Source organism: Pagrus major, chromosome 9 (genome assembly GCF_040436345.1).
Source record: "Pagrus major chromosome 9, Pma_NU_1.0".
NCBI classification, from domain to species: domain Eukaryota; kingdom Metazoa; phylum Chordata; class Actinopteri; order Spariformes; family Sparidae; genus Pagrus; species Pagrus major.
Window position 1 is genome coordinate 3,703,920 of NC_133223.1, and position 14,065 is coordinate 3,717,984.

The window sequence follows — 14,065 nt, forward strand, 5'->3', positions numbered from 1 at the left end:
TTACGGATTGATGTCCACAGGTAAAATGGATACTTGGATCCACTGCTCTCCCCTTGGAGACAGCTTGTTGCAGCCGCTGGAGGTCAATCAAACCACAGTCCCAACTGATTTGATCACAAGACTACACGCAGCAAGCTCTCAGCAAACTTAATGTAACCCAGGTTATTTTCTGCAGTTTACAGAGTTACAAATGTTCCTTAAATGCATCACTTGAAGGTAGGGGTGTCACGATTCTCCAAATCCTCGATTAGATTCAATTTTTGATTCTAAGGTCACGGTTCAATTCGATTCTCGATATTTACATTTATTTTTTTTAAAGCACAGGTTGCTATGCCATTTTTAGACTAGACTTTTATGCAATATAATATCTGACCTTTGTTAGCAATGTACCACACTACAGTGTCAAATTTAAAACATTTATTAACAACATAGGCAAGGCAAGGCAAGGCATCTTTATTTATATAGCGCATTTCATACCAAGGCAACTCAATGTGCTTTACATAAAGACAAAACATAAAAGGAAGCATGAGACAGAATAAAAACAAACAAAACACTGAAAACACTGAAAACAGAGTTAAAAGCAAGAGCAAATAAAAGAAAAATAAAAGAAAATAGATAAAGTTTTAAGTTCTCAGCTATAAGCACGTGAAAAGAGAAATGTTTTTAACCTGGATTTAAAAGTGCTTACAGTTGGGGCTGATCTCAGTTCTGCTGGTAGTTTGTTCCACTTGTGTGCAGCATAGCAGCTAAATGCTGCTTCACCATGTCTGGTCTGAACTCTGAGCTCCACTATCTGACCTGAGTCAGTAGATCTCAGAGCTCTACTGGGTTTGTACTCTACTAACATGTCATTCATGTATTCTGGACCTAAACCATTCAGTGATTTGTAAACCAGTAGCAGAACTTTAAAATCTATTCTGTGGCTGACTGGGAGCCAGTGTAAGGTCTTAAGAACCGGGGTGATGTGATCTGATCTCTTTGTTCTGGTTAAAACTCGAGCTGCAGCGTTCTGAATGAGCTGCAGCTGTTTGATGCTTTTTTGGGGGAGACCAGTCAGAAGACCGTTACAGTAGTCTAGTCTACTGGAGATAAAAGCATGAATCAGCTTCTCCTGATCAGTTTGGGACATAAAACCCTTAATTCTGGATATGTTCTTAAGTTGATAAAAGGCTGATTTGGTGACTGATTTGATATGGCTGTTGAAGGTCAGATCTGAGTCTATCAGCACGCCAAGGTTTCGGACTTGGTCTTTAGTTTCTAGAGACAGTGACTCAAGATGTTTACTGACAGCAACCCTCTTCTCTTTATTTCCAAAAACAATGATCTCAGTTTTTTCTTGATTTAACTGAAGGAAATTTTGGCTCATCCAATTTTTGACTTGCTCTAAACAGTGACATAATGACTCTATTGGACTGCAGTCATCTGGAGACAGTGCAAGATATATCTGTGTGTCATCTGCATAACTATGATAGTTGACATTAGAGTTCTGTAGAATTTGACCCAAAGGCAGCATATACAGGTTAAACAGAAGGGGTCCAAGGACTGACCCCTGAGGAACTCCACACGTCATAGCCACTCGATCGGATTGATAACTACCAATGGTCACAAAATAACTCCGTTCCTCTAAGTAGGACCTGAACCATTTTAGGACTGTCCCGCTGAGTCCTGCCCAGGTTTCCAACCTGTCCAGCAGTATACTGTGATCCACAGTGTCAAACGCAGCACTGAGATCCAACATGACCAGAACTGACACCTTGCCTGAGTCAGTGTTCAGCCTTATGTCATTTAACACTCTAATAAGAGCTGTTTCTGTACTGTGGTGAGGTCGGAAGCCTGATTGAAATTTGTCGAAGAGTCCACTGGAGTTCAAGAAGTTGCTGAGTTGATTAAAAACCACTTTCTCAACGATCTTGGCTATAAAGGGAAGATTTGAGATGGGTCTGTAATTGGTTAAAATGGTATTATCCAATGTTCTCTTTTTTAAGAGTGGCTTGATGGCAGCTACTCTCATTTATGAACATAATGTAACAATAACTTATATCTTATATCTTCAGTCAATTGGAAACTTAAACAAAATAACCTGCCATCTAGTTTCTCTTTTGTAACTGCAGTCTATGAAGAAGACATTCAAGTTCACAACAAAACAAACAAAAAAATAAAACAGCCATGTCCATAGTCTTCTCTGAACAATTAAGTGTCTTAACAAACTACTTCAGAACAGTTGGACATATACAAGGTGCGTAAGGTGTGAGTGGGCGAGCGAGAGTGAGGGAGTGTGCGTACTTGTGGACAGTGAATGAATGGGAGAGGAAGGAGAAGCGAAAGGAGTAGCAGTAGCAGCGACAGCAATAAAGTGAACAATATAGGCTGCAGTTTGGCTGTGAATAAAGGCGACGGCTCCTCAAGATACAGCAAAGCTCCCTGGTATTATTTCCCGACCAGCTTAACACGTGAAAGGGGGTTCACCCCGAAGGTAAACATAAACTTCGGCCCTGGAGGAAATCATCTCCCCTGTGCTTCCCTGCCACGGTCCGGGAGCCGAACAGGAATGGTCTAACACCATGCTATCGTTTGACTGGCTGTAGCTAATAGCTACTGGCTTGGCTAGTAGCTAAGTTAGAGGAGGTTGACTCGCAGCACTTCAACACGTGTGTGTTTTTCCCCTTGGCAAGCCGACCGGACGTGACATGGGGGCGTGGCAGCATCGACGATTCCATTTTTTAATTCGAAGTTCGAGATTGTGAATTAATTTCGATCGAAATCGTGACACCCTTACTTGAAGGTTACGTTGTTAAGCAGCTGTGCACAGGGAGTTTCTTTATAAAAAAACACAACCCCCCATGGCCACCGCAGAGCATGCAGCTAAGACAGGTGAATGGTGTTGGATAAGTTAGACTTGGAGGATGCAAAACAACTTCATGATTAAGTTCAGAAAGTTGAGGTGAAAGTGAGAGGAGTTAGTAGTGTTGCCAAGAGAGGGAAACTACGGAGTTGCCAAATTACTGCTGAGAGGGGTCAGCGAGAGAAACTCCGACAGGCGTTGTCACCAATTAACGTGGATATCCTGGCTGTTTTTGTTTTTTGAGGGATGATTCAACAGCACCCAAGACCTTCGCTGCTCTTGGGTGCTGTGGCCTCACCTGGATGCCGATGTGTGCCGTTCCATGGGGGCGGTAGGAAGCATGTGACCTGGAATTTGACTGAGAGGATTTCTAATTTTATTTGCACTTTTTTTGTCTGAGATCTGTTTTTTTTTTTTTTTGTTATGGGCCCAAAATTGACTTTAACAACTGATATCCCCGTTTAAAGAAACACAGGCCAATGCTGTGAAGCAGCTTAAAAGGGAACAATTAAGTTGAAGGACATTTTCGACACTAAAGGAACTCAACTGAAAAAACGGCAAACTTTAAAGGGTCAAAGACTGTAAAGTGAAATGTCTGAGAAGTACATTTAATTTTGTTTTATGGACAATTTAATTTAGTTAATTAACTTCCAATGTTTTGTTGGAGTCGAATTTGTCTTTTGTGCACCTTAGAGTTGGAAATTGAGTTAAATAGAGGTATTCAAGTTAAAGTTATGTTTTAAGGATTATATATACAAGGAAACAAAACTGAACACAGCCTCTTGACAATATATATATAAATGTTTTTTTCTATCTTCCATAAACCTGTGTTGTGTGTGTGTTGTGTGGGCTGGAGGTCTTATTGCTCTTCATAGAGTCTGCTTCTGCCAATCTCCTTAAGAACGTAGTAAATGAAAGAAACCTGTAGCCAAATCAACCCCTAAGTTTTGAGTTCAATGTATTTTGGTGAACCCTAAACACTGATACCAAGAATATTAGGGCCAGGATTGGTGCCATAGGTTTTCTATGGATAGATTTTTTCCTGCATATTTTGAGTTTTTTTGTTTGATAGTCTTGGCTTTTTGTTCCTCCAAAGAAACTTGTAGCGTAGGGCTGAAAAAAGATGCTTGCTAAGCAAAAGTTGGGCGCCAGACAGGAGCACAAGGCAGCCTGTCGTTTATTCCTCTTATAAAAAAAACCCATAGATAACCCCAAAACATTTGTCAACTCAACACCATACAAAATCCCAGCTAGCTCAAGGCCCTAGCTACAAAAGATAATTAACCCAAGCAAAACACTGGCCAACAAAATGACTGAAAACAAAAAGTTAATTGTTCACCACGCTAGACGAATCAAAAATCAAACAGATAAATCAAAGTAGGAAAACCAAAGGTAATCGGACAATAAATCAACAGATTGCAAAAACCAAATAACAAATTCAAATTCAAAATGCACATCCCAAAAAGCCATATCATTAAATAACAAAAAACGCATTCACCATCAAAAAACATGCGTGAATGGGTGTCAATGCAGTTCAGTTCTTTCTGAGTTCAGGTTAGTTGAAGTTCGTGAAGGTGTGTACCAAGGTGTGTGTGTGTGGGGGGGGGGGGTTATAGTGGTGGATTCAGTTCAGTCCTTTTTAGTTCAGTCTGATGTTATGTGTATATGGGTGTATGGGTATATGGGGAGGTAGAAGGGGCCAGGGTAGAGGGAGAGGGTTGGCTGTATTGGGGGGGGAAGACCAGACAGTAGCTGAGAGGGGTGATGAAGCCGGGAGAGCAACAGGCCGAGACCACTTAGCTGTAGAGTTGGCTGAGCCGAGTTTCAGACTGATTGTACACTCCGAGTACCGCGTAAAAGACATCAGATGGATTGATCCACACTCCGGGGTAGCGTTTAGTCCTTCTCAAGTGTTTAACTCCTCTCCAGCGCCGATTAGCTTGGGTATCTCCTCTTACTCTCGCTTCCTCCTTTCTCCCCCATGCTTTCTTTGTCTATCTGACCAAACATTTTTTTCCCCCAACTCCCAGGTGAACTTAATTACTTCCTAGTCCCTCCCCTTCCTCTAAGGAGGGAAGGCAGTGATTCACTTCCTGCCACAAACTTTGTTAGTAATTTCTTGATTTCTTTAAACCAATATTCTGGTACTTTAAGTGGAATTGAAGATAACAAAAAAGATATTCTAGGGAAAATATTCATTTTTATGATCTCCGCTCTAGTAATGTCATCCCTTATAGTTTTTGACATTTTGGGCCCATTCAGTTCAAATATCTTCTCCGTGGGAGAGATAATATTAATCCCCAGATATTTTAGTCCTTCTTACCTCCACACTATTTCGGTTGTATCGAGGTGTATTGGAAAGGTCAGGTGGTTGAGTGAGGTTGCTTCACTTTTATTCCAGTTGACTTTATAGCCTGATAGATCACCAATTTTTTTAATGGTGGTAAGTAAGTGAGGCATTGATACATTTGGTTTTGAGAGGGTCGACAAAATATCATTGTGGCGTGGTCTGATGCCACTGTGGGTTTCTCGGCAGGAAATAGACACACGGAGTGATGATTTTTATGCTTTTTTATTTCTCACTACTCGGGCCACACAATAGCTCTCTCTGGGTCGATCACAGGCGTCCTTTGCTGCCGACCGCCAGGAGCATCCGTCGTGTGTGGCTCACTCGTCCTCCTCTCAGGTCCAGCACGCTACTGTGTTTTAAAGGAGAGAGTGATTAGCCCAACAGGAAACCGGTGTGCCAATCACTCTCACCTGGCGCTGCTCTCCTGAGCCCTCCCCACACCTCTCTCCTGCAGCCGATGCACCACGCCCCCTCCACATACCTCCACCGCCCGACTTAGGCCGGGGAGCCGTCCGGCCTAACCCACCCCTTCCACCCCCCCCCCCTCATGAGAGCGGGAAAGGAAGTCGGCCACAGCCATCTGCACCCCCGGCCTATGGATCACCGTGAACTTAAACGGCTGCAGAGCCAGATACCACCGGGTGATCCGGGCGTTGGCATCCTTCATGCGGTGGAGCCACTGGAGGGGAGCGTGGTCCGAGCAGAGGGTGAATGGGCGCCCCAGCAGGTAGTACCGCAGAGCATCGACCGCCCACCGGATGGCCAGGCACTCCCTCTCCACCGTGCTGTACCTGGCCTCCCTCTCGGACAGCTTGCGGCTGATGTACAGCACTGGGCGGTCGAAGCCCCGCACCTGCTGGGACAGAACGGCCCCCAGCCCTCTGCCCGACGCATCAGTCTGCAGGACAAAAGGGAGAGAGAAGTCAGGGGTGTGGAGAAGAGGCTCCCCACAGAGGGCCTGCTTAACCCTCTCAAACGACACCTGGCACTGCTCCGTCCACTGGACCGGATCTGAGGCACCCTTTTGGGTGAGGTCAGTCAAGGGGCTGGTCAGCTCCGCGAAGTTGTGAATAAATCGCCGGTAATAGCCGGCCAGCCCCAAAAACCGCCGCACCTCTTTTTTGGTCTTGGGCCTTGGGCAGGCTGCAATCGCTGCTGTCTTATCTACCTGAGGACGCACCTGCCCGCCGCCCAAGTGGTACCCCAGATACCGTACCTCCCTCCGTCCAACTGCACACTTCTTCGGGTTGGCCGTGAGCCCCGCCTGCCTCAGTGACTCGAGCACCGCGGCCACCTGCTGCACATGCTCCGCCCAGGTGTTACTATGGATGATGACGTCATCCAGGTAGGCGGCAGCATATACAGCATGTGGACGCAGCACCCGGTCCATGAGGCGTTGAAACGTGGCTGGGGCCCCGAACAACCCGAATGGAAGTGTAACAAATTGGTACAAACCGTACGGAGTGGAGAAGGCCGTTTTCTCCTTAGACTCTGGAGATAAGGGAATCTGCCAGTAGCCTTTGGTCAAATCCAGCGTCGTGAAAAAACGAGCAGTGCCCAGGCGGTCCAGGAGTTCGTCGACCCGGGGCATAGGATAGGCGTCAAACCGTGAAACATCATTCACCTTACGATAGTCCACACAGAACCGGATAGACCCATCTTTCTTGGTTACAAGAACGATGGGGCTACACCAGGCACTGTTGGACTCTTCTATTACCCCCATCTCCAACATGGCTTTCAATTCTGCCTGGACCACTTTTCTCTTGTGTTCAGGCAAACGATAGGGCCGTGAACGCACTGTCACGCCCGGGTGAGTCTGCACGTGGTGTTGAATAAGGCTTGTGCGTCCTGGCAGGGGGGAGAACACATCAGCGTAACGCTGCTGCAACCTGGCAATGTCTGCTCTCTGGGACGGCGAGAGATGGTTTTCACATAGGAGCGAGGCAGGATTGGTCGATTTTGGTACCTCCGGCCCCAACTCATCTCTCTCTGCCACTGCCGTCACCAGGGAAACAGACTCCGCCTCTCTCCAAGCTTTAAGGAGGTTGAGGTGATAAATCTGTGTAGCCCCTCCCCGGTCAGATCGCACAAGCTCATAGTCAACCTCACCCACTCGCCGTGTGACCACAAAGGGCCCTTGCCACTTGGCGAGTAATTTGGAGTTGGAAGATGGGAGCAATACAAGCACTTTATCTCCCGGTGAGAATTGTCTTAACCTAGATCCTCTGTTGTACAGCCGCTGCTGACGTTCCTGGGCCCGGAGCAAATTCTCACGTGATAACTGTCCTAGTGTGTGGAGTTTTGCTCTCAGGTCCAGGACGTATTGAACTTCGTTTTTACTGGGGATTGGACCTTCCTCCCAGCTTTCTTTAACCAGGTCCAAAACCCCGCGTGGTCTCCTGCCAAACAGCAGTTCAAAGGGAGAAAATCCCGTGGAGGCCTGGGGTACCTCGCGTACTGCAAACAACAGAGGATCTAGCCACTTATCCCAATTGCTACTATCATCGTGAACAAATTTACGGATCATGGACTTCAACGTCTTATTCAGGCGCTCAACGAGGCCGTCAGTTTGAGGGTGGTAAACACTGGTCCGAATTGACTTGATGCCCAATAATCCGTACAGTTCTCTCAGTGTTCGTGACATAAATTGGGTGCCTTGGTCAGTCAGGATCTCTTTCGGGATCCCGACTCGGGAGATAACTTGAACCAGCGCCTGCGCCACACTCTTTGCAGAGATGGTGCGCAGCGGCACTGCCTCTGGATATCGTGTTGCGTAATCCACAAGAACTAACACAAAGCGATATCCACGTGCACTCCGGTGAAATGGCCCGATGAGGTCCATCCCAATACGGTCAAAAGGGACCTCAATCAGTGGTAATGGGCGCAAAGGCACTCTCGGGGTGGCCGGTTGGTTAACCAACTGGCATTCGGGACAAGACGCACACCAGCGGCGCACGTCCGCCCAAATACCAGGCCAATAGAATCGGGCCATTACACGGTTAAGTGTCTTTTCACACCCCATATGTCCAGCCATCGGGTTAGAATGAGCCGCCTGGAAGACCATTTCCCGGTGGCTTTTCGGTACCAACAACTGGGTCATTATTTCTCCTGAGTGTCACGGCTCACTCTGTAAAGTCTGTCCCTACGTAAAGAAAAGTGTGGATATGTTAACGCTGTGTCAGGGCGCACCGTGTGACCATCAATTTTTATCACTTGGTCGAAGGCAAAGCGTAGAGTATCATCACGAGACTGCTCGAGTGGAAAATCTTCCATGGAGTCAAACACAGGAACCTGCGGAGCCTCCTGAGAAGGCTCCGCTGGCTCCCCCTCCCCGTCTGCAGTGTCGGACAACCTCGCGTCACCGCTGAGCACAGCGCACATATCCCATGTCCCTGTCGGCCGTGAGCGCACCCCCACACACTGCCCCACTAGCTTATCAAACCCCGGCCAATCAGTACCCAGAATCAGGGGGTGCGTTAGGCGGGAGCTAACCGCAGCCTTCACACTATGCTTTTTACCCTTAAACCGAATTTCCACTGGTACTACAGGGTATCTGTGAATATCCCCATGCACACACCTAATATCCACCCATCCAGCCTCTATCAGAGCCCCCGGTCGAATCAGACTCTGGCGAACTATAGACTGCATGCAGCCCGAGTCCACCATCGCCTGATATGTACCCCCCTGAATCCTTACCGGAACGCTGTACGTCCCTCCTGGACCGGGGGAGGGTGCTGGAGGGCCGACAACCCGAATCACTTGACCGACCTCCATGAGTGGGCATTCACGGCGGAAGTGTCCGGGCTGTCCACACCTCCAGCACTCCTGCCCTGCCGCCTGAGGAACCCTCTGTGGGCTGAGAGCAGCCCCTGTAGCGGCTGGAACCTGGGAAGGAAAAAGAGGGGAAGGGGGATTAGATCGGGGAGGAGGAGAGGGTCGAGCGGGTGTGTGCGTGTGTGTGTGTGTGTCAGGCGCAGGTCTTCTCCGGGGTGCCGGCGTGGGACGGGCGGGAGCGGCTGGCCGATCCTCATGTGCCCGGGCTCTGGAGAGCACGGCCAGATGGTCCTCTGCCAGTGTGATGGCCGTTGTCAGGTCCACCGGGCGGTGGCAGTGCACCCAGTCCGAGGTGGCAGCTGGAAGCCCCTCCGTGAACTGCTCCAGGACGATCTGGTCTACCAGCCGGACCTCGCCGGCGGAATCCCCGGGCTGCAGCCATCGCGTTGCCGCGTCCTTCAGCTGCTGCGCGAAGACGAACGGCCGCTCTGCGGGTCCGAGCCTGGCTCCCCGAAACCTGCGGCGATGGTCCTCCGCGGAGAATCCCAGTCGGTCCAGGATGGCCCTCTTTATGTTCGCGTACTGTCGGGAGGGGGCAGGCAGGCCAAGCGCCGCAGTTTGAGCGTCCCCCGACAGAAGGGGGAGCAGTCGCACGGCCCACTCCGCCTCCGGCCAGCCGCATGCCTTCGCCGTCTCCTCAAACATCCCCAGAAATGTCTGTGGGTCGTCCTGCTCCGACATTTTATGGAGTGCCAACCCAACGAGCGAGGGGGCCGGTGCCGCTGCCCCCGCCCGATTCACCATCACCTCTAACAGCTGGGTCTGTTTCTCGGCCTGGCCCTGAAGCGCTGCCAGCTGCTGCCTGCTGAGCACGGCCTGGTCTCGGTTCATGGCCGCTACTTCTGCCAGCATCTGCGCCAGCGCCATAATTGGTTGCTGCGGTTCCGTCATCCCCCGTCTCTGCGTTCGCCTGCCGAATCACGTTGGGCGCCAATGTGGCGTGGTCTGATGCCACTGTGGGTTTCTCGGCAGGAAATAGACACACGGAGTGATGATTTTTATGCTTTTTTATTTCTCACTACTCGGGCCACACAATAGCTCTCTCTGGGTCGATCACAGGCGTCCTTTGCTGCCGACCGCCAGGAGCATCCGTCGTGTGTGGCTCACTCGTCCTCCTCTCAGGTCCAGCACGCTACTGTGTTTTAAAGGAGAGAGTGATTAGCCCAACAGGAAACCGGTGTGCCAATCACTCTCACCTGGCGCTGCTCTCCTGAGCCCTCCCCACACCTCTCTCCTGCAGCCGATGCACCACGCCCCCTCCACAATCATCTGCGTAAATATTTATTTTAAAATCATATCCATGTATGTTTATGCCTGTTATTTGTTGATTAGCTCTGATAGCACACACTAGTGGTTCCAACGCTAAAATAAAAATTATCGGGGAGACTGGACATCCTTGTCTAGTTGACCTAGATAACTCAAAGGGTTGAGACACAATACCATTAGTTTTTACATGGGCAAGAGGTTTGTAATAAAGTGCACGAATCCACTGCATACACACAGGACAAAGGCCATATTTCTCTAATGTGTAGAACAGATACGGCCATTCGATCCGATCAGATGCTTTTTTCAGCATCCAGCGATAACATGATCGCTGGATGCTGAGATAAAGCAGCTCTGTTCATGACATGAAGGAGTCTTCTTATGTTGTTTGCCGCGGATCGACCCTTAACAAAACCTACTTGTTCAAAATGGACAAGCGAAGGAACCACACTTTCAAGCGGCATTGCAAGTATTTTCGCAAAGAGCTTGTAGTCATTAAGTGGTCTATAGTTGCTCATTTGCGTGTGATCTTTTCCAGGTTTTGGTATTGATGTGATGACAGCTGTGCGCATAGTTATTGGCATGGATTCAGCTTTGATGATATCATTGAATAATATAATAAGAAATGGAATCAGTGTATCCTGAAAACATTTATAGAATTCAACGCTGAATCCATCTGCTCCAGGACTCTTACCATTACAGAGGCTTTTTAATGCCCGTTTTATTTCTTCCCCAGTAATTTTCTCATCAAGATATTTTTTGTCTGTTTCTTTTAATGAGGGCAAAGGTGTACATGCCCTTCTTGAAATTGAGGGAGCTGGTGGACAGCATGTTCCCTACCTCGGCTATCACTGGTGAAGAAGCAGCGCTAGTTGCATTAGCACTCATAGTCCCAGAGTGTCACTTTAACAGCAGAATCCCCTGCTTATTGGGACTAATGTGCTATTCAGACTTTATGAAAATGCAATTGAGCAAGATGGTCCAGAGTTCATTCGCAAACTCAGCTCCAAAGACTGTACACTGATTTTCCAGCACATAGCCTGGACCCATGAAGTTGACCATCGCACATGTCCTGTCAAATTACATGGAAGAAATCCCATCACTATCCCTGCAAAACAGAAGTGTTGTGTCACGGGTGATGTCAGGCTGAAGAAAAGCTATCAGAACAACACATTCGTGCTTGAACCACATGAAAAACATTGGTTGCCTGGAGGTATGTTCATTGAAGCAGCTTTGATGGACATTCCCTTTAAAGCTAGCAGCAAGGTCACTGTTGTCCTGCGTAATTTGAGTGACCACACTGTCACGTTCCAGCCTAAATGCATTATTGCCAAGGTGTGCGCAGCTCAGCATATAACACCACTTGGACCTGAACAAAGTACGCCTTGTCAGGACAAGCTTGACAGCGACAATCTCAAGCTCAACCTTGATGATTCACCAATCTCAGAGCAATGGAAAGAGCGTATTCTCACCAAGCTTAAATCCATATCTGAAGTTTTTGCAGTTGATGACTTGTCATATGGTCACACTATGGCCGTCAAACACCACATCAGGCTGCATGATGAAACACCCTTCAAGGAGAGGCCAAGGCCTATCCATCCACGTGACAGAGATGCAGTAAAACAACATCTCAAGGAACTGCTTGATGCAGGAATCATCCAGGAATCAGAGAGCCCCTTTGCATCACTGATTGTCTTAGTGTGGAAAAAGAATGGCTCAATCCGACTATGCATAGACTACAGGAAGTTAAACGCAAGGACCATCAGAGATGCATACGCTCTGCCCAACATTGAAGAGACCTTCACAGCCCTCAGCAGTGCTGAAGAAGACAAGCCTAAAACTGCTTTTGTATGCCCCTTAGGTTTCTTTGAATTCAGTCGCATGCCACAGGGTGTCACAAACACTCCAAGCACCTTCCAGCGCCTCATGGAGAGGTGTGTTGGTGACCTGCACCTGAATGAGGTACTCGTGTTTCTCGATGACTTAATCGTGTTTTCAGACACATTAGAGGAACATGAGGTGAGGCTCATGAAAGTGCTGAACCACCTTAAGGACTATGGCCTAAAGCTTTCCCCAGACATGTGTCATTTCTTTAAGACTTCAGTTAAGTACGTTGGTCATGTGGTTGATGTTCAAGGAGTCCACACTGATCATGAAAAAATATCTGCATTGAGAGATTGGCCACGCCCTTCAAACAGGAAGGAGTTGAAATACTTTCTAGGCTTCGCTGGATACTATCGACAGTTCGTCGAGGGATATTCCCAGATAGCCAAACCACTTAACAGCCTGACAGCAGGCTACTATCCACCCAAAAAAGGGTCGGATGTGCAAGAGAGAACATTTCAAACCCCCTCTAAACTCCAACATGCCTTTTGGAGAAGAGTGGACTCAGGAATGTGATAAGGCATTCAAGAGTCTTATCAGAAAGCTTACATCTGCACCAATCCTTGCCTTTGCCGACCCACAACAACCATACATCCTACACACTGATGCATGTTGCGAGGGCTTGGGAGCTGCACTCTACCAAGAGCAGGAGGGAAAGCTCAGAGTTATCGCTTATGCCAGCCGAGGTCTTTCCAAAAGCGAAAGAAACTATCCCACCCACAGGCTCGAGTTTTTGGCCCTGAAGTGGGCTGTTTGTGAGAAGTTTAATGACTACCTCTATGGCACTAGCTTTACTGTACTCACTGATAACAACCCCCTCACGTACGTGGTGACATCTGCCAAGCTGGACGCTGCTGGACATCGTTGGCTGGCTGCTCTCTCCACTTACCAGTTCATCAAGTATCGAGCAGGGCATGCCAATCGTGATGCAGATGGGTTGGCACAGTGACCTCAAGCCCCTCCTCATGAGGATGAAGCCTTTATCAAAGAGAGGGAGAGAATTGATGACATGAAGAGATGACTTATAAGCACTGGAGATGAAATGGGTTGTGAAGTGTCTCAGCCTTGTGTCAGCGCCATCTTTTGACATTCAAAGGTGATCACCCCCTGACCCAGAACAGACTGTTCTTGCATAATCTCTTGTAGTCAGTCCATCAGTAGTAGATGATGTTTTCAGTGAAGACATCTTACCATCAATGACAAAATATGACTGGTATAAAGCTCAAAGAGACAGTCCATCTATCTCTTGTGTCATCAGTTGTTTGGAGAGAGCTCTTAAACCCAGCTTCAGAGAGACAAACCTTCAGCATCCTGAGGTCAGGCTTCTTCTAAGGAGAAGGAGAACATTCAAATCCACTGATGACAATGTTTGTGTTACAAAGATAATAAAAGATAATAAAATATAGTTGTATATATAATATGATAATAGAGCTGTGTGTGTTTGTGTCAGTGTCTTGTCTCTTTTATGTCCACCTCTAAAGAGTGTATATATGCATTTGCAGTAGTGAGTCTATAATCCCATTTGTGTTTATAAATGTATATGAATGTTGTTTAAGTTTGTTGTGGCCGTAGCTCACCAGGAACTCAAGAGATTAAGAGATTTGAGAACTCTGGAGTACTTTTTGTTAAATTGTTGCAACAGTTTTTTTTTTGTTGTTTTTTTTGTTTGTTCTTATGTGTTCTGTTAAGAGATTTAACCACTGTAAGATGCTAAGTTGCTTTCTGTCTTCCAGTTGAGCAGAATAGTTTTCTTGGCAATAGTTAGGACTATTAGCAGAGATGGTGTGATCTGTTTATGTAATGTGTCGAGTGGGATCAGGTCTCCTAGTATGCACAGTGACGGGGCAAGTGGAATATTGCTTCTGAAGAACAGTGATAGTTTAATAGTTATT